Source organism: Natrix helvetica (assembly GCF_964273705.1).
Source record: "Natrix helvetica genome assembly, chromosome: 1".
Classification (NCBI taxonomy): Eukaryota; Metazoa; Chordata; class Lepidosauria; order Squamata; family Natricidae; genus Natrix; species Natrix helvetica.
In genome coordinates this window covers 24,128,822-24,155,473 of record NC_138548.1, presented here as the reverse complement: position 1 = coordinate 24,155,473, position 26,652 = coordinate 24,128,822, and positions in this window count along the sequence as shown.

The following is a 26,652-nucleotide window of genomic DNA, read 5'->3' as shown; positions in this document are numbered from 1 at the left end:
TTTCCTGGAGGAAAACTTTGGCAGCATCTAAACCAGTGTTTCTCAACCTTGGCGACTTTAGGTCTTGTGGACTTCAACTCCCAGAATTCTCCAGCCAGCTGGCTGGGGGATTCTGGGATTTGAAGTCCACAGGACTTCAAGTCGTCAAGGTTGAGAAACACTGGTCTAGACATTCTGATACAAACATTTACCTTCAGTCTCTGAACCTTCAGGCTAGAGTGATTGAAGGTTTAAGTGAAGTATGCTTACTGTTTTAGGTTCTTAAGCCTCCTGGTAATGATGCATTTGACTCTCAGGAGGCAGGAGAACTACTGCGGCAGGAAGCAAATCTCATACCATCTGCCAGATTTCTCCAATTAAACTAATTTGAAATTTGGCCACCTGTGTTTCTTTTATATTTGGCCTGAGAGGTCAAAAGAAGAATACTGAATCTGAGCAATTACAAGGGAATTGCTTTTATGTCTTATTTGACTTATAGTTATAGGTATTCCCCCCCCCCCAAAAAAAACAAAGAAGAAAATGTAGGGGGATCATCTGTCTCTCTATCTATGACCCACTGAATGCAAGGGTTGGAATGAACTTTGGAGATAATCTAGTCCAATTTCCTGCTAACTAACCACTGTCTCAATGCATCCAATGAAGGAGAGTCTGCTCTTTCTCGGGATCTAGAATAGGGCTGGGAGAGAACTTTTACAATCTTCTAGTCCAACACCCTGTCAAGGGCAGGAATCTCATCTTATTCTAGAGAAATAATTATTCAACGTTTGTTTGAAAAGCTCTACTGAAACACCTAGAACTTCAAGAGTCAAAGCATTCTACTGCTTAATTGTTCCCTTAGTAATAGATCTCTTACCTTTCACATAGATCATCCTGAAAAAGCTTCAGGCACAACTACATCCTCTTCTCTTTGACAGTCTTTCAATTATTTGAAGCCTACTATCATGTCCCGCTTAGCCTTCTCTTCTTTGGGTTAATCATACAAAATTCCATTAACAAATCTTCGTAGAATAAATTCTGCAAGTTCCTCATCATCTTTGTTACTGTGCCTTATTTCCAGTAGTTTGGCTTCCTGTTTGTACGTGGTGATCAAAACTGGACACAGAATTCCAGACAATAATCTGACTAGTGCAGTGAAGAATACAATACAATACAATAGCAGAGTTGGAAGGGACCTTGGAGGTCTTCTAGTCCAACCCCCTGCCTAGGCAGGAAACCCTATACCATTTCAGACAAATGGCTATCTAACATCTTGTTAAAGACTTCCAGTGTTGGAGCATTCACAATTTCTGGAGGCAATGATTCCACTGATCTCAAAAATCTATCTCTGTTGATGCAGCCCAAGATTGCCTTGGCTTTTTTGGCAGCTGTACTACATTGCTGGCTCTGTAGTTTACCAGGATTCCAAATTCTGTTGTTGGTTTGAGATCCGAGCTTGGTGATTTGGTTGCAAACATTTCGTCCCCATTCGAGGAGACATCTTCAATGTGCTTTGGATTGTGCTTGTCTGGGGGAGCATTGACCTTTAAATGCCTTTCTGAGTTTGACCAAATCTACCAACCACTTAGAATGAAAGAACCACATCAACCATGATCCCAAAGGCAGCATTTAAAGACCAATTAACAGCCATGCTGCAAACAAAGTGATAAGTCGACAGATCTTAAGAAATCAGACCACATCACACGCAGCCAATCAAATCAACCTGAAACCAGATCATGACATCATCAGATGACATCTAAATAACACCAGCACTAATTTACATCGACGGTGTAATCCTCTGAAGTCTGCTACCGGTTTGGTGAGTCTGCTACCGAGCACGTGCTTTGCACTAAAAAAGAAACATTTTGAAGCCTTCCTAATCTGCAAAGGCAAGCAGAACAGCAGGGGGGGGGATCCACTGTGCCACGTGATTTAGATTGGATAGAAAGCAGGAAATCTGACCATTCTACCTAATATAAATCGTGCATCACAGCTGATCGTTGCCCAGCTGATCGTCGGAAATACTGGTTCGCCCAAACCAGTAGCAGTTTTTACTACCGGTTCAGGCGAACCGTTCTCAACCGGTAGCATTTCACCCCGATTTACATCTCACAGATGGTACTTAAAACTAAGGACTATGACTCAGCAACTACAGCCAGCCAATCACACAACCCAAAATCAGATCAGGACCAAGAAAGGTATTTAGAAGCTAGTGCTCCTCCAGATAATCCCTATCCGAAGCACACTGAAGTTGTCTCCTCGAATGGGGATGAAATCTTTGCAAACAAATTGCCAAAAACATAACTACCAACCTGAGCTATTAATATTCAAATACATTTCAATATCCAAATTCTTCTCACTAGTACAACTGTCAAGCTAGGCAGTCTTGGAGAGGTGCATCTGTTTTGACCTACCTAAGTTCAGTACCTTGTTTCTCCCATCACTGAAGAGTATTTTAGAATAGAATAGAATAGAATAGAATAGTTCTGTAGTATAATATTGGTTCAGTGGGTGTGGCTTGGTGAGTGTGGCTAAGCTTGACTTGGTGGGTGTGGCTTGGTGGGCGTGGCAGGGGAAGGATACAGTAAAATCTCCATTCCCTCCCCACTCCAGGGGAAGGTTACTGCAAAATCCCCATTTCCTCTCGATCAGCTGGGACTCAGGAGGCAGAGAATAGATGGGGATGGGGCCAGTCAGAGGTGGTATTTACCAGTTCTCCAAACTACTCAAAATTTCCACTACCGGTTCTCCAGAACTGGCCAGAACCTGCTGAATACCACCTCTGGGCTAGGGACCCTCCCTCCCTCTCATTATAATCTCCTTTCTGTTCTAGTCAGTTGTAGCAAAGACCATTTTGAACCCTTCTAAAGAAAGAGGATGGTAGAGGACAGGAAGGCCTGAAGGAATGTTGTCCATGGGGTCGCCATGGGTTGGACATGAGTTCACAACTAACAGCAACAAAGAAGGGTTCCTTTTTAAAGGTTAACATACATAACCTTGCTCAACGCAGACCTATACAATACAATACAATAGCAGAGTTGGAAGGGACCTTGGAGGTCTTCTGGTCCAACCCCCTACCTAGGCAGGAAACCCTACACCATTTCAGACAAATGGCCATCCAACATCTTCTTAAAGACTTCCAGTGTTGAAGCATTCACAACTTCTGGAGGCAAGCTGTTCCACTGATTAATTGTTCTAATTGTCCTATTTTGTTCTAATTGTCCTATTTTGTTGACTAGGATTCAGTGTTCAAACCTATGAAGGACTTTTTCAATCTTGAGCCTGTTTTCTGAGATGGTAACAATTCCCCACCATTTTGTGTCTTCTGCAGATCTGATGAGCATCCCTTCTATTCTCTTGCTGGAGTTATTTATAAAAAGTTGAAGAGCACTGGGGCTAGAACAGAACCCTGAGGAACTCTATTGTATATCTCTTCCCCCAAAGACATAAATCCATTATGGATCATATATTGATCCATATGAGCCGTGGTAGCATGATGGTTAGAATGAAGTATTACAGGCTGAATCTGCATTCCACTGATTTCGATCCTGACCAGCTCAAGCTTGACTCAGTGTTCCATCTTTCCGAGGTTGGTAAAATGAGGACCCAGATGGTTGGGAGCAATAGGCAGACTCTGTAAAATGCTTAGAGAGGGCTGTAAAACAATAGGAAGTGGTATATAAGTCTAAGTGCTATTGCTATTGCTATATTATGTACCACTACAGGTAGTCCTTGATTTATGACCACAATTGGGCAGGAATTTCCATTGCTAAGTGAAGTGGTTAAGTGAGTTGTGCCTGATTATACAACCTTTTTTGTCATGGTTTATTAAGTGAATGCCCCAGTAATTAAGTGGACCACATAAGCAAATCTGGTTTTTCCCATTGACTTTGCTTGTCAAAAGCTTGTTGGAAAGGTTACCCATGGATATTATATGACCTCTGGACACTGCAACTCTTATAAATACATGCCAGTTCCCAAGTGCTCATATTTTGACCATGTGGCCGTGGTAATGCTCTGATAGCCATAAGTGCAAGAACAGATTGCAAGTCACTTTTTTTTAGCACTGTTCTAACTTCAAACGGTCACTAACGAATGGTTGTGAGTTAAGGACCATCTCTGTTTTTACTGCTGCCATCATCCTTGAGATAGAGCAGGAATGTCAAACTAACAGTCTGGATACGTCACACGCTGGCCATGCCAATCCCCGCTCAGCAAAGGCAGAAAATGGTGCAATACGTTACATGACATCATGTGACACGGTCAAGTTTGACATCCAGGAGATAGAGCATTTGCGTGAAGAAGTCACTTTGATTCTTATACTACGTGCAAAATGTTAATTTGCTGATAGCAAGTACTGTATCCCTATTAATATATACTGTATTTTTATTAAATCTACTGCAGGAAAGAACGTACAGCCAACACATAGCTATGATTTGGCTCCCCTAATCCTGAAAAAGTGTTTTTGGTCGATCTGCAAAGACAGGGATACCAGTTAAAATAAAGGGACAGGTTTTGCAGATTGCTGAATCAGGTGGCACTGTAAATTAGGTGATAATTTTAAAATAGATACTGACTGAAGAGATAGAAGCAGCTGTAAGGTTTCCTTTTTTCTCCCACTGCAGAAAAAAAAGTGGTGTTTTTTTTTACAAGCAAATCATCATATATTATTTATCCAACAGTTTCATTTATTTGCAGACAAATAACATGCCTTATTTTAATGCTGTCTAAAGATATGTTTGAAAGCTGCATCAATTTTTGATGTCTGGTTGGAATTTGTCCTAATCTTTACCATGCTTTAAAGAACTTCACAGGGAGAATTAGGGAGAGAGAAAAAAGATTAATAACAACCTCACCGGAGACCCTAAAAAAGCAACAGCTCAGTGACATGAATCTTCAGGATATCATTTCTGGCAGGTTACCAGATCAGCTGTCATTCAAAATGAACAGACAATTCCCTTTTGCATTTCTATGGCTCTGGTGATAAATCTGTATTGATTTCCGCAGCATCCTTAGAGTACAAATTATACAGTGGTGCTCCTCGTGGATTGACAGCATGGGAAAAAACCCTCAGAAATAATCTCAATCAGTTCCTGGCATCTCCCCAGCACACCTTTTAAGATGGTTTAAAAATGGGTTTAAAAAACCCATTTAGTGGTAGTCCTCAACTTATGACCAGAGATGGGACCAGAACTTTTAATGTTGCACACTATGGTTGTTCAGTGAGTTGTGCTTGATTTTTTTGCTGCGGTCATTGAGTCATTGTGGAATGACCTCCCCCCGGATATTAGGACCACTACTGACCTCCGCTCCTTCCGTGTCAAGCTCAAGACCCACCTTTTCCAAATAGCTGGCCTGGCTCAACCATAACTTCGTAACGCTCCTGATGGGTTTTTTAATTTAGTAATTTTATTTAAGGGGATTTTAAATTGTGTTTTAATTGTCTTTCACTTATAAGTCAACTCTCCTCCATGCACATATGTATATGTCTCTGTTCTTTTTGTATATATGTTTGTCTTATATGTATTTTTATCCGTTTTGATTGTACGCCGCCCCGAGTCCTTCGGGAGAGGGTTGCGGCTAATCAAATAAAATTATTATTATTATTATTATTATTATTATTATTATTATTATTATTATTATTATTATTATTATTATTATTGTTGTTGTGGTCATTAAGTGAATCTGGCTTCCCACTTGACTCTGCATGTTGGAAGCTCTCTGGGAAAGTTGCAACTTGAAATCAGGGCAATCTGGGACACTGCAAATCATCATCAATACATCAAATTTTGATCACCTGACCCTGAGGATATTATGACAGTTGTCTGTGCAAGAACTGGCCAAATGTCCCTTTTTTCAGTGCCACTTTAACTTCAAACTGTTCTTAAGTAAGTGGTTGCACGTTTGTTGAGGACTATCTGTCTAGTCACCTGTTTTATCATTAAACAAGTCCACTATGGGATACAATTCAAAGCATTTAACAGTCTTCAATAGAAAGGACATTTCACAGGCAGGAGAGGCTACCACAGCCTTTATCCATTTTATCCAGAACCAACTGTCCTCACATATAGATAAATATAGGTGGGTAGATAGGTAGGTAGGTAGATAGGTATAAATTAGATATATGATAGGCAGCAGGCAGATCTATCTATCTATCTATCTATCTATCTATCTATCTATCTATCTATCTATCATCTATCTATCATCTATCTATCTATCTATCTATCTATCTATCTATCTATCTATCTATCTATCTATCATTTACCTACCTACCTACCTACCTACCTACCTACCTACCTACCTACCCACCTACCTACCTACCTACCTACCTTCCTACCTATCTACAGTATCTATAATCTCTCCCCCCCCTCTCTCCATCTATCTATATCCCACCTTTATTATTTTTATAAATAATGCAAGGCAGAAAACATATCCAAAAAACCTTCTCCCTTCTATTTTCCTTATGACAGCATCTGTGTAGTTGGGGTGGGGGGTGGGGGGTGGGGGGGGAGAGAGGGGGGGGGAGGTCCCAAGTCACCCAGCTGGGTTTCATGGCTAAGATGGGCCTTGAACTCATAGTCTCCTACTTTAACCACTAGACAAATCTGGATTCCTATGTATTAATAGATACTTCTATTGATAAATTGGAGAGTTCAGACCTCTTTCCCATCCCATTTGCCTTAACATATATGCTGAATCCGAGCATTGGGTAATCTGAGAGTGGGCAACTGTTTCTGCAGAGATGGCTTTTTCAGTACCCTTTGTTTGTGAGGTTTGTGGAGCCAGAGCCAACAATGAGAGGGACCAACCATTTCTCCCTCTGACACCTCCATTTTCTTTTCTCTCATACACTCTCTGATTTCAGCGCACTCTCTCTTTTTAACATAATAAGATCCCTGCCAGATCAGGTGAAGGTCCATCTTCTTGCTCAAAAGCAGGAGACGGGACTTTTCTTCAGGGGAGAAAGTCTCCCCAGCAAGTTCTGAAGAACCAGTAGCAGAAACTATGAGTAGTTTGGAGAACCAGCAAATACCACATCTGGCTGGCCCCAGAATGGGGTGGGAATGGAGATTTTGCAGTATCCTTCCCCTGCCATGCCCACCAAGCCACACCCACAGAGCTGGTAGTAAACGAATTAGAATTTCACCACTGCTTTTCTCCCATCATTTTTCCCATACAACTTGTGTTTGGAGGCAACCAAAATCGAAGCCCAAATTTCCATTCCTAAGCAAGACAGTTGTTAATATAGTTTTGCCCTATTGTACAACCTTACTTGCCACAGTTGTTAAGTGAATCTGGCTTCCCCATTCACTTTGCTTGACAGAAGTGTTGCAAAAGCAACATGACCCCAGGACCTCCATAGCAATAGCAATGGCACTTAGACTTATATACCACTTCACAGGGCTTTACCGTCTTCTCTAAGTGGTTTATGGAGTCAGCATATTGTCCCCAACAATCTGGGTCCTCACTGCGCCACCCGGGATCTTCAATAAATATGAGCCAGTTGCCAAGCATCTGAATTTTGATCACTTGACCATGGGGATACTGCTATGGTCGTAAGTGTGAAAAATAGTCATAAATTACTTTTTTCCGTGCTATTATAACTTCAAATGGTTATAATAAAATAAATAAAATATTGTAAGTCAAGAATTACCTTATTTCCCTTAGCCTAGGGGCAACACGATGTTTCCAAGATTAGTAGCCCGTGGTAGGCCTATTCTCCATGAATTTATACATTTCCTTTTCAAGCCATCCATTTTAATAGTCAATTTCATGTATTCTGGCAATGGATTCCAGAAGTTAGCCATGAACTGCTTTCTTGGTTTGAAATCTCCTTCCAGGGAGCTACGTTGAACTATCCCTGGTCCTTGTATTTGGAGAGAAGGAGAAAAAAGTGATTACTGATTTGCATTGCACCAGAGCAGAGGCAAGTAACCCAGATGTTGCAGATGTTTTGAATTCCAGCTCCCATCAGCTACAAACAGACTGGAAAAAAAAAGGAACTGTGGGTCAAACTTTTTGGAAGGCAGACAGTTGGTGGGAGAATGCTTTGGAAGGACTTTCCTGAAGCTGTCCAGATTTTGCAAGAAGCGTTTTACTGAAATTTGGCATTTTGTGTATCTGGAAATGGGGGAAGAGTTTTGATGGAGCTGCATCCTGTCATTGCTTTAATCAATCTGACACAGAAGAGATTTTCTCTTGCTTTTTAGCAGTCATCTGAATTATTCCCCAGGCCACATCTCAAAACTGTTCAGAATTCACAGCCTTCCATTATCTAGCAGGTTCTCTAGCATAATTACAGTTTGTGCTATACCCACGTCCCTAGCTGAGTGGTGTGATTAGAAACAAGATAACGGTCTACTTATCAGGTATGAAAATGTATGCAGAAGCAGATCAAAAGTTTGCTAACTGGGTGAAGTGAAGACTCCTCTCTCACATCTTGCATCCTCCATTGCAACATTATTTCAGAAGAGATGTTGGGGAAATTAGGACCAAACATTTTGATTGCAATGTAAAATTATCCTCAGAATTCTCCCTCATGAATTTTAACAGCAGATGTTTTCAAAATTGGGGAGATAACAGTGGTTGTCCCATGTCACTGGAGAGATGAAAAACCTTATTAACTTTCTTCTCAACACAGGAACAGGCAGAGCAGGAAAGATTGTTGCTTCTTCCTACTAATATATATGATACGGGCCTTATTGTTGTTGACAACAACCACAACAGTTTTTCTTCCAGAAAATGCTAGCAGGTGACAGCCCCTAGATAGTCTTCTTTGGGTTCAAACATTAAATAGGATAAAGCTACGTTTGTATTTAAATGGAAAGCAAGTAGGACTGTAGATTGGAATTTTGAAAAAATGAACATTCCAAAAGAAGGCAATGGTACTTCTATACTCTTAAAATGGAAAGTACATGAATGAAATTACTAGGAGATAAGTTTGATTTGGAGAAAAAAATTGAGGTTAGCAAGCCCACCTTTGAGACCTGAGTGCTGCTATGGGACAGGGTTGAGTTCCCGTCCTTCACTTCAGTTCCTGCCAGGGATGTGAAAGGAGCTCATAACTGGCTTTCCACTGGGACGGGCTTTGGTGCTTCCAACAGCAGTGTGATGTGATCTTCTGCAAGTGACACTGCAAACTAGTGACACTCACTCATTGTTGCCATCTAGTAATCTTTACAATTGCAGATAGTCTTCCCTTAATAACCACAACTGGGACAGGCATCTCCATCACTAAGGGATGTGGTAATTAAGTGAGCTATCACATGACCATGATGGATTTATAACCTCACTTCTGCTGTGGTATTGAGTGAATCACTTACATTGTTAAGTGAAACATTATTTTGTGCAATTTTATTGTGGGGTTTTCCATTGACTCTGCTTGTTGCCAGCTGGTTGTGCAGTGTGCAAGTGATCACATGACTGATGGATGTTGTGATAGTCATAAATGTCCATTTGTTGTAAAGTGCCTAAACTTCAAAGTGACCACAGGGATGCTCCAACTTTAATAAGTGTGAGGTTTAACAAGTGTAAACCTCACACTTATTAAACAAGTGTAAGTTATTTTTTGACTCCTGTTCAAAGAGTTGCTAAGCAGAGCAGTTGTTAAGTGAGGACTATCTGTACATAGCCCAGATATAGCAGTTGTAAGGATCAAAACTTTAAGAGCTATTGGAACCCCTATGCCTTGCAATAATGAAAAGAATTCTTAAACATTTTGAGGAAAAATAGAATATTGATGAAAAATAGCATCTGGAGAATGTGTTGACGGATGTCTCATATGCCATACAAGTGTGCCAAATATTACTGCACTGGATAAAATGTGTAGACTGCTCCTTGCCTCCAGGCTGAGGTTTATTCTTGAGTTCAGTGCTGTTGGTAAAGAAACATCTTCCAAATGCCGACGGCCATTTTTCAAAATATTTGCTCTTCTTGATTGTCAGAAATACATTCTGATTCAGTCTTTCATTCTTCTCTCACCCTCCTTTTCATGCCAAAGGCTGTCTAAACTCAGCTGCCATTCCTGCAATGATATATTCATTTAGCAGTTATTTATTAATATGCTCCTTTGCCGGGGAGTCCTAATCCCAACAGGAGTTACTTTATGTTTTGTTCTGTGATATAAGTTATTACCTGTGCAAACAACCCCTGTGCTTTTTCATTTGGAGAATGTGGCACAAAATATGCTCATTAACTCAATTTACATGTGGATGTAGAAACCTGCAAACAGGAATCACAGGCAGATAATTCTACTTTTAAGTAAGGTTCTACATTTAGGCAAGAAAAACAAAATGCAAAGGTACAGTATAGGTGGTACCTTGCTTAACAGTAGTAACTGTGAGAGGGATGTTGGAGTCCTAGTGGACAACCATTTAAATATGAGCCAGCAGTGTGCAGCAGCTGCCAAAAAAGCCAACACAGTTCTAAGCTACAGAAACAGAGGGATAGAATCAAGATCACGTGAAGTGTTAATACCACTTTATAATGCCTTGGTAAGGCCACACTTGGAATACTGCACTCAGTTTTGAGCGCCACGATATAGAAAAGATGTGGAGACTCTAGAAAGAGTGCAGAGAAGAGCAATAAAGATGATTAGGGGACTGGAGAATAAAACATATGAGGAATGGTTGCAGGAAATGGGTATGTCTAGTTTAATGAAAAGAAGGACTAGGGGAGACATGATAGCAGTGTTCCAATATCTCAGGAGCTGCCACAAAGAAGAGGGAGTCAAGCTATTCTCCAAAGCACCTGAGGGCAGAACAAGAAGCAATGGTTGGAAACTAATCAGTGAGAGAAGCAACTTAGAACTGAGGAGAAACTTCCTGACAGAACAATTAATAGTGGAACAGCTTGCCTCCAGAAGTTGTGAATGCCCCAACACTGGAAGTCTTTAAGAAGATATTGGATAGCCATTTGTCTGAAATGGTGTATGGTTTCCTGCCTAGGCAGGGGGTTGGACTAGAAGACTTCCAAGGTCCCTTCCAACTCTGCTATTGTATTGTATTCTATAGGTCTGTGTTGAGCAAGGTTGTGTATGTTAACTTTAAAAAAGGAACCCTTCTTTGTTGCTGTTAGTTGCAAAGTCATGTCCAACCCATGGCGACCCCATGGACAACATTCCTCCAAGCCTTCCTGTCCTCTACCATCCTCCTTCTTTAGAAGGGTTCAAATTGGTCTTTGTTACAACTGACTAGAACAGAAAGGAGATTATAATGAGAGGGAGGGTGGGTCCCTAGCCCAGAGGTGGTATTTAGCAGGTTTCAGCCAGTTCTGGAGAACCGGTAGCGGAAATTTTGAGTAATTTGGAGAACCGGTAAATACCACCTCTGACTGGCCCCATCCCCATCTATTCTCTGCCTCCTGAGTCCCAGCTGATCGAGAGGAAATGGGGATTTTGCAGTAACCTTTTCCTGGAGTGGGGTGGGAAAGGAGATTTTACAGTATCCTTCTCCTGCCACGCCCACCAAACCACACCCACAAAGCCAAGCCACACCCACAAAGCCACACCCACAAAGCCAGTAGTAAAAAAATTAGAAACCCACCACTGGACTAGAGCTAGCTATATAGATGAAGAGCATTCTTACATTTTGAAACTATTCTGGTTCTTACTAAAACTGAGCACACTAGGTTGTTTTCCCCCCTTCCCAAGAAGACAAGGCTATTTTTAGGGGGGGGGGGATATAAAAACCTCCTTTATCTCAAATCAATATTATCTGTGGTCAGCCATCCCCTTGTGCTTTATCTGTATGCAGGTATTTTTGGTTGGAAAGGCAGAAGGCGGAAAACTCACAGGGCAAGGATGAGAAGCAAGACTGCTCAGGAGTAACGGGTTTAAATCATTACCTCTGACTCATTAGCCCTTGATGAGCAGCATCTGGTGCTGGGAAGAGGCCTTGAAAGCAAAGGCATAAAAACTCTCCAGCTTGGGTGCAGAATTGGCTGCTGGAACAGTAGGTGAATTACCTTTAGTTATCCCAGTGGAGTATCCTGTTGGCTTAATACATGACCTTGAATGCAGACCTCAGAAATGGACTCCAGATCTGGTTTGCAAAGATTCACATCTATTTATATGGCAGCAAAGTGCAATATTAGAGAGAGGTGCGGTGGCCTAGTGGTGAAGCTCTCACCTCATAATCAGGAGGCTGTGAGTTCGATCCTAGGTAGAGGCAGATATTTGTATCTCCGGGCATGTTAAGAATACATCTGCTGCAAAAAAAAACCCCACCTCTGCATTGGTGACAGGAAGGGCATCCGGCCAGTAAACACTCAGCTCCATTCAGTTGCCCAGACTCCACCCTGCAAGGGATTATGGGGTTGTTAAAAGGATGATGATGATGAAAGTGCAGTATTAGAGTTTTCTGTGCCACCTAAATGGTCAGCTGGATTTCTGCAGCCTGGATTCTACTACCTTTTTATATTTTGTGCGCCATATTGGAACATTCTTAAATGTGATAGTAGAGAGCACAATGCAAATGGCCTTTAAAAAAATCTCCACTGAATTTTCAGCAGCAGAAATGAATGGTTTCACCAGGAGAAACCATTCCGCTCCTTCCGTGTACAGCTGAAGACCCACCTCTTTCAATTATCTGGCCTGGCTCAACCGTAAATTTTTTCTTATTCCTCCTGACAGTCCTTTTAAATTTTTTAAATTTTAAATTGTGTTATTATAACTGGGGTATTTTAACGGTGATTTTTAACTGTCTAAATGTGATGTAATTTGTTACCTCCTCCGTGCATGTATGTCCTTGTATATATGTATGTTTATGTGTTTGTATATATGTTTTATGTTTTTTATGTTCTATTGTACGCCGCCCCGAGTCCTGTCTGGAAAGGGAGCGGCTAATAAATTCAAATTTATTATTATTATTAGAAGGAGAAATTTTCCAACATTTTTTCAACTGCAAGATTCCCCTTTAACAGTAACCAGGAACGTGCGGTCATTGGAGGCAGAGGAGGCAGAGCCTCACCTCTCATCATGAAATAATAATATATAAAATAATAATATCCACGAGGGAGTTTCATATATATAAGAGGAAGAGGAGGGAGGAGGAGGAGCGCGTGCGGGGTGGTGCCAGCTGGGCAACCGGCGGAGGCAGGAGGGTTCTCGGAAGCGCCAATAACCTTCCTGCCTTTGCTGTACTTTGCGCGCTCCTCGCGACTGCAATCGATGTCCAGAAGGGGCAGGGGCTTGATGACGTCACCGCAGCTGCCATGCGTGGACAGACGGAGGTAGCCAGAGTGGCGCCAAGGCAGTCCGGCGGACGAGTGACCAAGGATCAGGCTGCCTGATCCTCCATCACTCGCTCGCTCGCTCTTTCATCCGCCCGGACCCCTCGGCGCCACTCTGGTTACCTCCATCCGGCCACGCCCAGCAGCAACGTCGGCGACATCATCAAGGCTTGGAGGCGAAGTGCTTTTCAGTGCTTTTCAGTGCTTTTCTGTGCGTCTGGCATTTAGGTAGATAGCCGGATGTCCTAAACGCCAGACGCACAGAAAAGCACTATAAAGCAGCTGCTGTTGGGGAGCGTGAGCCGGCGGAGCGTGCTCAGGAAGGCGGGGAATGGGATCATGTGTGCTGGAGACTGAGGCAGCCTCAGCCTCCAGCACACGTGGTCCCATTCCCCGCCTTCCTGATGACGTCACCAGCCTCACCAGGCGTAAACCTCACCGCACGTCACTGTCAGTAACCATACTGTTGTCCCCAAAACTGGGCTCTTGCTTGTTGTCGAAGCCTATAAGTCATCAGACACAGAATTATGATACAGAATTATACTTTCATTTTGGTACCAAGATATAAAAACCCCAGTTTGAAAAGCTAACCAAGGGCCAAGAGTAGAATCTTACAGCAGTTTTTATAGGAATGGTTGCATTTAACCCTTTGCCCTTCCCCTAATAACAGATAATTTTGATTGGTTATTTGGATTTCAGCCCCCCCCTAAACCCTTATGCTTGTTATGTTAAATAGGTAAATGTCATGTAACCTGTTTTTCACCCCAGGTCATGGGTATCTTGCAAAGTGTGCCAGCTATGTGGGTTTTGGGGGTTTTCTTATAAGCGAGCTATTCTTGTTCCTAATATCCTGGCTAGTGGTTTTAAGGTGCTGACTTCTGCCTTGCTGTTAATGTACACACACACAGACACACCCTTCCTACTGCAGAGCAGAATAAAAGAACAAAGTGGTTTTATTTGAGGCAGCTCGCCTGGGACTCCCCTCTCCTTCCTCAATGAGAGAGACAGGAAAGGAGCAAAGTTCTTAATTGTCAAGGCAAAAAAAAAAAATGAAGACAAGAGAAAATGTTTTATCAGAATTCATATTCCTCACTCTCATGTCCATTCCATCCACACCTGGGTCCTTTCGCCACATATGAACCTTCTTCTAATCCCCGGGGCCTCATCTGTGCATACATTCCATCATCTGATCCTTCAATACCATTCCTATTGAACAAGAAGTTCTTAAAATATTTTCCTTGGGATTAATGGAAGCCTGAATACCCAGGACTAAACTGGAAACTTGAAAACTGGGCAATAGAGTGGACGGGAAGACCTCTAGAGTCCTTTCCAGGTCTATTCTGTGACTCCCCAACTCAGAAACCTTATGCTGAAATCACTTCAGTTCCTGTAACCAGCTTATTCTCTGATTTGGAATAATGAACAGAATAACACAGAGGTGTAAAAGTCTAAGACAGCTCCTTGATCGTAGAGGCTTATTTGAAAAGCAAGATCTTCTTTTGATTACCATACTCCATTAAGGGTTTATGAATACTGCATAAGTTTGAGTGGGGGCCCTGCTGCTTCTGTAGAAGAATTTTGGTAGAAGGGAGAAAAGTGCCTGAAGTTCTGTTAGATTATATCCTCAGTGTGCTATCATTGAGCTGCAAAGATGCAGCTGACCACTTCATGGCAGCAGAGATTCAGAAAATGGACTCTTTTAAAATCTAACCAATTTCGTTGTATTTATTTTATACAATGACAATAAAGACTATACTACTCTTTGCTACTATCTATGGCAGTGTTTCTCAAACTTGGCGACTTTAAGTCCTGTGGACTTCAACTCCCAGAATCCCCCAGCCAGCATAGCTGGCTGGGGAATTCTGGGAGTTGAAGTCCACAGGACTTAAAGTCGCCAAGTTTGAGAAACACTGATCTATGGGCATCTGGGTTTTTTGTAGCCTATCTATGTATGAATTCTATATTCTCTACATTTGTTTGTTTGGTTGATTTCTATAGCTGCTCATCTCAGCAAACAACCCTGAGTGCCTCATGTTCATTTGAAATTATAATATTATCTCTTTTAAGTTAAGTTTTTACAGTGTCCCCAATCTTAGCATATTAAGATAAGCTTTTTCCATGCATCCTGTTGGGTAGGACAGATACATGCCTAAACAACAGGGAAAAAAGGTAATCTTCTTTCCCCTTCCAAATGTGTAGTATTGGGTTTAAACTCATGGATAGAAGTCCCAAAGGTGCTTTTTCAAGAGGCAACTGGACTTTCTTCATTTTTTCTTGAAGATGTTTAAGTTCTCATTCAAGAACTAAAGAAGCTTCTTGGATGAAACGTGAAACATGTTCAAGAATCTTGAATCATGGCTTTGGGAAAACCATGATCTGTATGACTGAGATTATCCATAGTCATGAATAGGAGTATGAGAGTAAGGTCCATTTTGTTTACTTTTCTGAGACATCTTTCCCTTTCACAATGCTTATCCTCTTAGATATAAGAAAAATATCTGTGGCTTTGATCTAAGTTTGTTATGTGGGTAGTATCTTTATATTCAGGGAGATCAGTAGTGACTTGCTTCTCATTTTGTGTGCAAAGAAACAATATCTGCAATAATGCTTCGCAGAAATTTATCTTGGAGGAAATTAGAATTCCATCTCCTATTCGAGCACGCAGGATAATAATAAAGAAAACAAAACAGACAGTCTGCCCTAGCTGATCCTTCTTTTAGGATCCCTAAAACGAGTCCTACTTGGAAAGGGAGCGGCTAATAAATCCAAATTTATTATTATTATTATTATTATTATTATTATTATTATTATTATTATTATTATTATTATTAGGAGCCCAAAATATTGATCTGCTTCCTTTGGAAATTGAGAACATGGTTTAATTCAAACTCACCCTTACCCCTTACTCTTCCATACCATTTTGCAATTGGTCACTAAACTCTCCGCAAAGAAAAAGTGAAAAGCACATTAAACATGCACCACACCAGACCACTAAATTCCCATCTGCTTATGCTTGCCTTGTGGGTTTTTTTTTTTTTTACATAGATCAACCCCTTTGGCAAATAAACTTGGAAAAAGAAATAGGCTGGAGGACAGACCACAGTTAGAGCCTACAATTTGCTGTTTTGATGTCAGCCTTCTGTGCAATGAAGCCAGCTGGGTGGCAAAACTACAAAATTGCCTGTAATTGGCAGAACAGAGAGAGAAGGATTGTGCCACACAATGGGCGGGGAGTTCAAATGACAGTAGTTGAGCAAGTAATAAAACACATTATTTCCTACATTTCCTTCTCTAGAGAAAAGGGTTTGGATAAATTCACAGAGGAACGTTATTTTAAGGGCTATTTGTCTTGGCCTTTAGTGTTATGTATGTTTTAGGTGACATACCTCCAAATACCAATGACAAAGGAAGATCAGTGGGAGAGAATTACAGAAGATAAAACATGGAGTGGAGTTGGAATGGACCTTGGAAGTCTGCTAGTCCATCCCAAGCAGGAGACCCTATATCATTTCAGACTAATGGTTATCTAGTCTCTTTTTGAAAGCCTCCAGTGATGGAGTCACCCACAACTGCTGAAGGTGAGCTATTCCACTGGTTGATTGTTCACACTGTTAGGAATTTCCTCCTTAGTTCTAGGTTGCTTCTTTCCTTGGTTAAGTTCCATCCATTGTTTCATGTCTTGCCTTTTGATGTTTCCATTTCCTCTTATGAGCAGTCCAGGAACATTTAGACTGCTATGCTGAGAAACAAAATCTTAGCCTTGGCAAGATCTGGCTTGCCATTCTTTATGAGAAGCAATAGATAGATCAAGGGTCCCATTGGCCCTCCAACACCCTAGAGCATATACAGCATGGGCAGTGATGTGCTGAGTTGAGAAACAGTGACTTAGACTCCCAAAAGTGCTTCATGGAGTGGGCAAATCCATTTTTAAAAAATTCTTCCTGTTTTGGGGAAGGCTGGAAGAAGTTGAAATAGCAAGGTTTCTCAATTTTATACTGATTTTTCTCATGGGAGATTCACCTCTTAAGGTACCCATTTTGCCCACTAACCATTCCAGACTTTAAAAAATGAGTCCATCACACCAATGATGTCCCAGTGTGGGCAGGTGATAAACGATCCTTTTCATAGGACTTATGAATGAAAGCAAACAGGCCATGTGAGGTTCACTTAAGCTAATTTGATTTAAGGATGAAATAACAAAGCAAATCTGTGACCATAAAGGACCCTGTCTGCCTGAACAGAATAACCAGGAAAATATATTAATATTGCACCATTGCTGTCCTTATTCATCAGGAGGATTCTTATGAAACTGTAAATTAGTCTCTGACTGATACTGAGATGTGGCCTTGACTTTATCTCCTGAAGGAGAAAGAGGTGAGAAAGAGACTGATTTATATTCACAAGACATCAGGGGAGGCATTATCTTTGAGTATTTTAATGTACTTTAAATCATAGGCTTTATTCTTTGTATCATGCTGCAGATTGCATTCCCTGTAATTTTGATTGTAATTGCTATTGCATATAGCTTAGAGCTTTCTGCCTATGTATTTATTCATGTTGGAACACTGTGTATTTGGAGACTGACATTTGTTAAATAAAATGAGCCTTTGGGCTGGAGACTTACAGCTCCTCTGAAAAACTGAGAAGTAACACAACTACTCCATGAAGGCATTCTCGAAAAACAGTGGAATTTCAACCCTCACTTTACTGTTTTTGATCATTTAGATCCCTGAATACAAAAGGTAATATATTAGCCAGCACTACCAGAAAAAGAAAAGGATTAAATCCTTCAACAGTGCCATTGACCATATTTTCCATGGTTCCTGGGAGGCCAAAAGAAAAAAGTTCGCAATTCTGCTTCAGGAGAACGTAGATATTTTTCAAGCAGCTTATTATTGAATATCTACTTAGCTTTTGTATTCATTCTAAAACTCAGAATGGCTGATAGCAAATTTGCTGCAAAATGGAACCAAACATAATGAAAATCAAAACCAAAATTAAATCATTTAAGTAATCAGCAATTAAACGCTTGGCATATTTACTCTTTTTCTGAATATTGGGAAAGTGGAAGCTCCTTATCCCAAAGGTGCTTTTTCAAGAGGCAACTGGACTTTCTGGTTTTTCTTTGAAGATGTTTTGCTTCTCATCCAAGAAACTTCTTCAGCTCAGAGCTGAGAATGACTGAGAATCTCCATAGACATTTAGTAGAACCTCCTTATCAATAGCAATAGCACTTAGACTTATATACCACTTTACAGTGCTTTACAACCCTCTCTAAGATGCTCATTTCATAGCCTGGGATTCATATGAGGGAGCATTGTTTAAAAAACTTAAAATTTAAGGTTATGGCAATGGGGGAATCTTCAGATGGCCTATCCTGCTGATGTAAATAATCACATAGGTTCATAGCAGGGGAGATGGATCAGCAGAAAGTCCTGCACAGCTAATTGTCTTTAGCAGTGATTTGGCTGGGGCAGTGAATCACCCAGGGTGATTCAATGGGAGACAAATGGAGGGGGAGGAGTGAGGGAGGGGTGGCCCCTTTGTGGTGGTTGGGATGGGGGCACCAGGTTGAAGTGGTGGGGTGAGGAGACCAATTGTCCCATTCTGCCCTGAAAGCCTGCCCATTGCCTTTTAACTAGTATTATTTTTTTGCATCCTCTTAAAAGATTTTATTTTAACTTTTACATATACTGTTTTATATTTTAATATTTAATTGTATAACATCAAGGGTACCTCTTTGATGGTGATGGGCAGTACAGAAATGTGAAAAATAAATACTTCCAACAGAGAGGCTGATTTTGCGAGGCAGATGCTATCATGAGAGATGTCAATCCTAATAGGTTTTGATGGTGTCCACAGCAGTCAAAATGTTGACCTTTTCCTTACTAGGCATTGCCCCTAGTGTGAGTGGAAAACCTATAAAGCTAGAGGATTTTATCCTCAAACTTAGATAAACTCAGGCAAATAAAAGGAGATTTGAGATATCTATAAAATGTGGAATATGTAGATTAAAATTATTCTCATAAAAATTTGAATACAGAGATCATCTATAATACTCGGAGACTGAGGACCAATAAGAGAAGTTTCTTCTGTACATGTTGGTAGATCAACATCATCACAACTTTCATTCTTAACCTCTCAAAATCCACCCCACCTGACAATCTGTTTCTTTCCTTCCTTCCTTCCTTCCTTCCTCCCTCCCTCCCTCCCTCCCTCCCTCCCTCTCTCCCTTTCTTCCTTCCTACTTTCCTTCCTTCCTTCCTTCCTTCCTTCCTTCCTTCCTTCCTTCCTTCCTCCCTCTTTCTCTTCCTTCTTCCCTTCCTTCCTCCCCTCCCGCCCCCTCCCTCCCTCCATCTATATGCACCATCTCTTCCTATGCAAATCAGTCTCGGTCCCTATAAAGAGGAAGTCCAAATATATTCAGCCATATTTCCCTTTGGAAGACCAGGGTTCAGAGATGTAGTGGAGCCAGTTTCTGCAAACAGAGAAACCAATCACCTGCAAACTCTGGATGTTGTTGCTTGGGAAAAGTGAGTTTTATTGCAGTTTCAACGGCAATGGCTTTGAGCGGGAAATAAATTGGTCCAGCTGTAGAACAACATCATGAGGTGTTGACCTTTTCTGTTTTTTTGTTTTTGGGGTGAGAATTTAAGAGGCCAAAAGAGTTTATTAAGCCTTGTAGAGGCTTGTATCACTTACTTTTACCCCTCTAGGGCTCTCAAATAATCCCAGAAATAGTTCTTGGCTCAGCCCCTTTTTGAAAGTTTACACCTTGATATGTTAAGCAAGGTTTGGCCTTGAAGCCAAAGTGCTGGATGATGATGATGATTATTTTTCAGGGACTTGCTTTGTGAATTCATACTTGGAAAAGATTGCTTTGTGCCCCAAATATATCTGGAGCAGATTCTTATTCTGCAGTTACACAATGAGCTACTTTTATAGGGAGCAATCATAGATTTCTTTATATAGCAAATAGAAAGCAGCAAGCTCCACTGGTTCTAATCAGAACTCCTCAGCAGACATTATTTGCTACCCTGCTATGTTATCATCTGGGGTGAAGCACTAATACGGAAGTGGCTTGGCCTTTTTTGAATGAAGAAATAAGGAACAGGGAAAAGTGAGAAATGGTGCAAAATAGTGCCTTCCCCTGTTTGCTCTGAAAACTTTCTTTCTTCCCCTTTTTTTATTGATTTTATTGAAAGCCCCTATTACAATAGCAGAAGCAAACACAAACTAAACTAAAAGAGAAATAGAAAGAATAAAAAGGGCAAAGAAAAGTAAGGAAGATGAATTTGTTTCTATCAATTTCTTCTTGTCCTGTCTTCAGGTGCTTTGGAAAATAGGTTGACCCCCCCTCTTCTTTGTGGCAGTGCCATAGAATAGAATAGAATAGAATAGAATAGAATAGAATAGAATAGAACAGAACAGAATAGAATAGCAGAATTCATGCAACCGTTCTTCATATGTTTTAGCCTCCAGTCACCTAATCATCTTTGTTGCTCTTCTCTGCACTCTTCCTAGAGTCTCCGCATCTTTTTTATATCATGACCAAAACTAAAACTTTTCATATTTTTAGACCAAAACTAAAAACAAGGTGAAGGTTTCCTTGCCAGTTGTGTCCAGCTCTAGAACACAGTGTCCATCTCTGTTTCTTGGCCAGGGAGCCAGCATTGTCTGTAGACATTTTCCATGGTCATTTGACCAGTATAGCTGTATACCAAAGGCACATGGAATGCTGTTACCTTCCCACTGAAGTGGCACCTATTGATCTACTCATATTTGTATGCTTTCGAGCTGCTAGGTGGGGCAAGGAAATGGGAGCTCACCGAATTGCATGGTGCTCAGATCTTGAAACTAGTCTATTAGCTTTCCAGCTAACCAGCACAGCTTCTTAAACTGTTGAGCCATCACACGCATTGGTATCTTTCCATGGAAGCAAGCGTCACTGTTGACATTGCTGACATAGTGGCTAGGAATTTCTGGCCCCATATTTCAAAAATCTCCTATAGTATTTCAAATATTATAGCATTTTTATAGCATATACCTCAAACTAACAAAACCCCAAGGACTAGTGTACCCTTTTTTTCCCATTCCCCCCCCCCCCTGGAATCACTAGTGCAGTGATGGCGAACCTTTTCGGCAGCGAGTGCTGAAAAGGTCAGGCAGAAACGTCACACGTGAGCTCATCGGGGCCGTGCTCCAGAAATGGCGAACGTCCAGCTTCTAGTGCGCATGTGTTCCTGATGATCAGCTGGCTGGTGGACATGCGCACGCTGGTTTTTGGCACTGCCATGTGCGCGAAGGGATCGGTCTCTGGAAAAGCTGAACTTTTGTTGTCTGGGGCACATGCGCATCTGACAATCAGCTAGTCAGCGTACACGCACACACATTTTCCAGCACTGCCGTGCACACAAAGGACAGCTGATCATCCTGCATGCATGTGCGCAAGTAAGACAAACAGCAAGGTGCCACTTTGGACACAGGTGCCATAGGCTCTAATGTCGACTTTCTGAAATCATAAAGCCCCAAATCTCTGTTATGTCTTAAGATAGACAAAACAATTTGGTTCCTATGATAAGTGATTTTTACTATTTTCAAAACCTTAAAAATTTCAAAGTTCTTAAGTTCTTGTATTTAAGATTGATTTTTTTTTTGCCCAGGTGGCTTTTCAAACATATCATGGTGAAATCTCTAATAATAGTGTCCAAACAGTTATGAAAAAGATGTTGTGACTCTGGAAAGAGTGCAGAGAAGAGCAACAAAAATGATTAGGGGGCTGGAGGCTAAAACGTATGAAGAATAGTTCAAGGAGTCGGATTTGTCTAGTCTTGTGAAAAGAAGGACTAGGGGTGAGAGCAGTTTTCCAATATTTGAGGGGCTAAAGAAGAGGGGAACAATCTATTTTCAAGTAAAGAAACAACAGATGGAAACTAATCAAAGAGAGAAACTGGAATTAAGGAGAAACTTCCTAACAGTGAGGACAATTAACCAGCAGAATGGCTTGTCTTCAGAAGTTGTGGATGTTCCACCACTGGAGGCTTTTAAGAAGAGACTTGGACAGCCAGGAATTGTCTGGAATTGTGTAGGGTCTCCTGCTTGAGCAAGAGGCTGGTCTAGAAAACCTCCAGTCTCCCTTCCACCTCTGTTATTCTGTTCTGTGAAAAAAGATTAGCATTCCCCCCTATATACAGTATGTATATTTACACAAAACTCAATTTAGTTATGCAAAATGATGCAATACAATAAATATAGCGATGTATACCTTGACATGTGAAGCCAGACTTCCCTGACACTTTTAATTTAGTTTAGGCTTCAAGAGAGTGCTCCTCTCTTTCTTAATATTTCCCCGCTTCTCGATTTCATATAATAATAAAATAATTGTCATATTCACCTTCTGTCTCTGAATGTGACAATATAAGATAATAAAAACATGAGTTCTGTATGGACATCGGCATGTTCTAACTGCTTTTGTCACGATGATAAAAGAAGTGCTGTGTCATTGCATCCCAGGCTTTGCCTCTTTTGTACGTGCATATGATATCCTAGTGCAAGCTCACAAGATGTAGGGCTTGTATTACAAAGGCACAATGCTCTTTTTCCCCCTTTCTGCCCTCCTGCTCCACTCCACCCCCACTTTCCCCACTTCCATGGACACTGCTGAACAGATACCTCTGTTCAGTTATCTCTCCTGAGCAGATATCTCTGCATCGCTTTAAATACTTATATCAAAAGGATCCTCCAGACACCTATTGTCTTGTTGTTTTCTTATAGACGTAATCATTTATTATAGAAAGTCATCAAACAATGCATGAAGAAGGTAGCATCTTAAAAGAATGATAAAAGCATCTGAGAGATATCAACACCACAATAAACTATTTATAACAATGGTGAGAGTTTATCCCTCTTTTATGTTTTAAGCTTTGAAGGAAAGATGGGTGCATGAGGTTTCTTGAGTCAGGATGAAATTGAAATCTCTTCAAGCATTCTCTTTGCCATAATAATTTCTTCACAGAAACCTAGATGAGAGAAGATCCAGTTAAAACTGGATGGAGATTGGTTTTTGAAATTCTTCACCAAATTGAATGAAAAAAGTTATCTGACTTCCTGCAGGAGAATAAAATCTTCAGCTATTTCTCCTGAGCATCTCCCTTCCCTTTGACTTTGGCTATAGCATTGCTATTGAAACAGCTCCATAGGAGCTGTCTCATGATGCTGTCCTTTGAGATTTAATGGACATATAGGAAACCAGAGAGACTGTAGAATGCGTGAGAAATAATGAAAGACAAATATTCATACACATCTCTTACCCACGTTGTGATTAAATATGTAGAATGTGTTTCACTCCAGTTGAATGAGGATTGGTTAAAAAAATGCAGGTGAATTTCCATACTTGGCATAGAGGTGATTCTGTATACAGAAGATTTCAGGTTCTGTCTTCAGAGAGCAAGATTAGGAAAGGCCTTTTTCTGAATGACCTCTTGCAGGGGTGGTTTCCAGAAGTGTTTTGTGGAATGGATACAACGCAAGTTACCAGTGTGACAGCTGAAACAGAAAGAATTGAAAAGAATTCATTGCATGAATACCTCCTGTAACTATGTAGGATAGATAGGGAGGAAGCTAAACCACCAGATTACAAGAACATGAGTGAACAGTTAGACAAGGGGACCTGAACTCGTTGGTAGCCTCATATTACAATGAACAAGGATATGCATTAAATTTAACAGCTGTTAAGATTGTTGGCTGAGCAGGGACAAAAATGGCCAGATAAATGATTGAAGCCTGGAAATGAGTCCATTGTCAGTCATCAGGAGTGCTGATTTACCACCAGCTTACCACAAGGTAGAGTTGGGAATGACTAGCACATATGTGCAAGGGGAACCTTTACCTTTTTACCAGGTACAATACAATACAATACAATAGGAGAGTTGGAAGGGACCTTGGAGGTCTTCTAGTCCAACCGCTGCCTAGGCAGGAAACCCTATACTGTTTCAGACAAATGGCTATCCAACATCTTCTTAAAGACTTCCAGTGTTGGGGCATTCACAACTTCTAGAGGCAAGCTGTTCCACTGATTAATTGTTCTGTCAGGAAATTTCTCCTCAATTCTAAGTTGCTTCTCTCCTTGACTAGTTTCCACCCATTGCTTCTTGTTCTACCCTCGGGTGCCTTGGAAAATAGTTTGACGCCGTCTTCTTTGTGGCAACCCCTGAGATATTGGAACACTGCTATCATGTTTCCCCTAGTCCTTCTTTCTATTAAACTAGACATACCCAGTTCCTGCAACCGTTCTTCATATGTTTTAGTCTCCAGGCCCCTAATCATCTTTGTTGCTCTTCTCTGCACTCTTTCTAGAGTCTCCACATCTTTTCTACATCGTGGTGACCAAAACTGAATGCAGTATTCCAAGTGTGGCCTTACTAAGGCATTATAAAGTGGTACTAACACTTTACGTGATCTTGATTCTATCCCTCTGTTGATGCAGCCTAGAACTGTGTTGACCTTTTTGGCACGTGCTGCACACTGCTGGCTCATATCCAAATGGTTGTCCACTAGGACTCCAAGATCCCTTTCACAGTTACTATTGTTGAGCAAAGTACCACCTATACCAGCGATGGCGAACCTTTTTTGGCTCGCGTGTCACAAGTGGGGGAAGCGCAGGGGGTCGTGTGTGGGCGTGCCACACCCATAATGCAATGCATGACCCCCCCAGTGTGCAAGTGCGCACAACAGGCATTGCCCCCATTTTTACATGCTTTTTTCGCCCTCCCCAGGCTCCAGAGGCTTTATAGGAGCCTGGGGAGGGTGAAAAGAGCCTCCCCCCCAGAGGCCCTCTGGAGGCTTCAGGGACCATCCGGAGGCTTCCCTGACGCCTTTGGAGCACTTAAAACGACCCTCCGAGCAAACCGGAAGTGATCAGAGGGTCGTTTTAAGCGTTCCAAAGGCTTCATTGACCATCCAGAGGCTTCCCTGACGCCTTCAGAGCGCTCAAAACGACCCTCTGAGCAAACCGGAAGTGACTTCCAGTTTGCTCGGAGCGTCGTTTTGAGCTCTCCGAAGGCTTCAGGGACTGTCCGGAGGCTTCCCTGAAGCCTTTGGAATGCTTAAAACGACCCTCTGAGAAAACCGGAAGTGACTTCCGGTTTGCTCGGAGGGTTGTTTTAAGCATTCTGAAGGCTTCAGGGAAGCCTCCGGATGGTCCCTGAAGCCTCCGGAGGGCCTCAGGGTGGGGGGAGGACTCTTTTCGCCCTTCCCAGGCTCCTATAAAGCCTCTGGAGCCTGGGGAGGGTGAAAATGGCTTTTAAAAATGGTGAACTCAGCTGGCCAGTGCATGCATGCGCGGTGGCCAGCTGACAGGGCAGTGCCTTGCATGCCCTGACAAATGGCTCCACATGCCACCTGTGGCACACATGTCATAGGTTCGCCATCTCTGACCTATACTGTACCTGTGCATTTCGTTTTTCTTGCGTAAATGTAGAACCTTACTCTTTTCACCATTGAATTTCATTTTATTAGATAGTGTCCAATGTTCAAGTTTGTCAAGATCCTTCTGTATCTTAAGCCTATCTTCAGGAGTGTTGGCTATTCCTGCCAGCTTGGTGTCATCTGCAAATTTGATGAGTTCCCCATTTATTCCCTTATCCAAATCATTGATGAAGATGTTGAAGGGTACTGGGCCCAAAACAGAGCCTTGGGGTACTCCACTGCATACATCCCTCCATGTAGATGCAGTTCCATTGAGGACTACACGTTGAGTGCGGTTGGTCAGCCAGTTACGAATCCATCTGGTGCTTAGGAGCTGAGTTTGTGGCAGCACAAGGAAACAACAATCAATGATTTAATAGCCAGCCATCAACAGCCCAATTAAACAACTGAAAATCACACATAGCCAAGCACCACATAAATACTACGCAACCCATCATACACATTCTGGAGAGTGAGAATTTCCCTGAGGATGGGCTAGTCTGAAAGCTTGGAAGACTACACTTCTGGTGCTGGTGACCAACTCAAATAAGATCAACATTGTTCAAACCAGTATCCAGATAATAGTATCAAACACCCAACTTGGTGATTCATTTTCAATTGATGATCCAGTTTGGTAAGTCAAGTTAGAAAACTGACTGAAACTCTCTGAATCAAATCTAGATAATGAAGGTTTTCATGATCTTAGCTATTGGCAGGATTTCACTGAGTACTGTTACTTCATATCTTGATTATGGCAAATTTACTTTCTCATTTAAGAATAGAAGAAATGCATCTTAGTTTGGCCATCAGAAATGCTCATAAATGGCTCTGATCAAATCTCTGCTGCTAGGACTGGAGCCAAAGAGGTGTAATTTTCGTAAATCTCTTCCTTGCTCTGACTATGAATTTTGGGAATTGAAGTGCAAGCCTTATGGAATACTGTGTGTTAAGCCACTAAGAATCACTTTGGATAGTGAGATG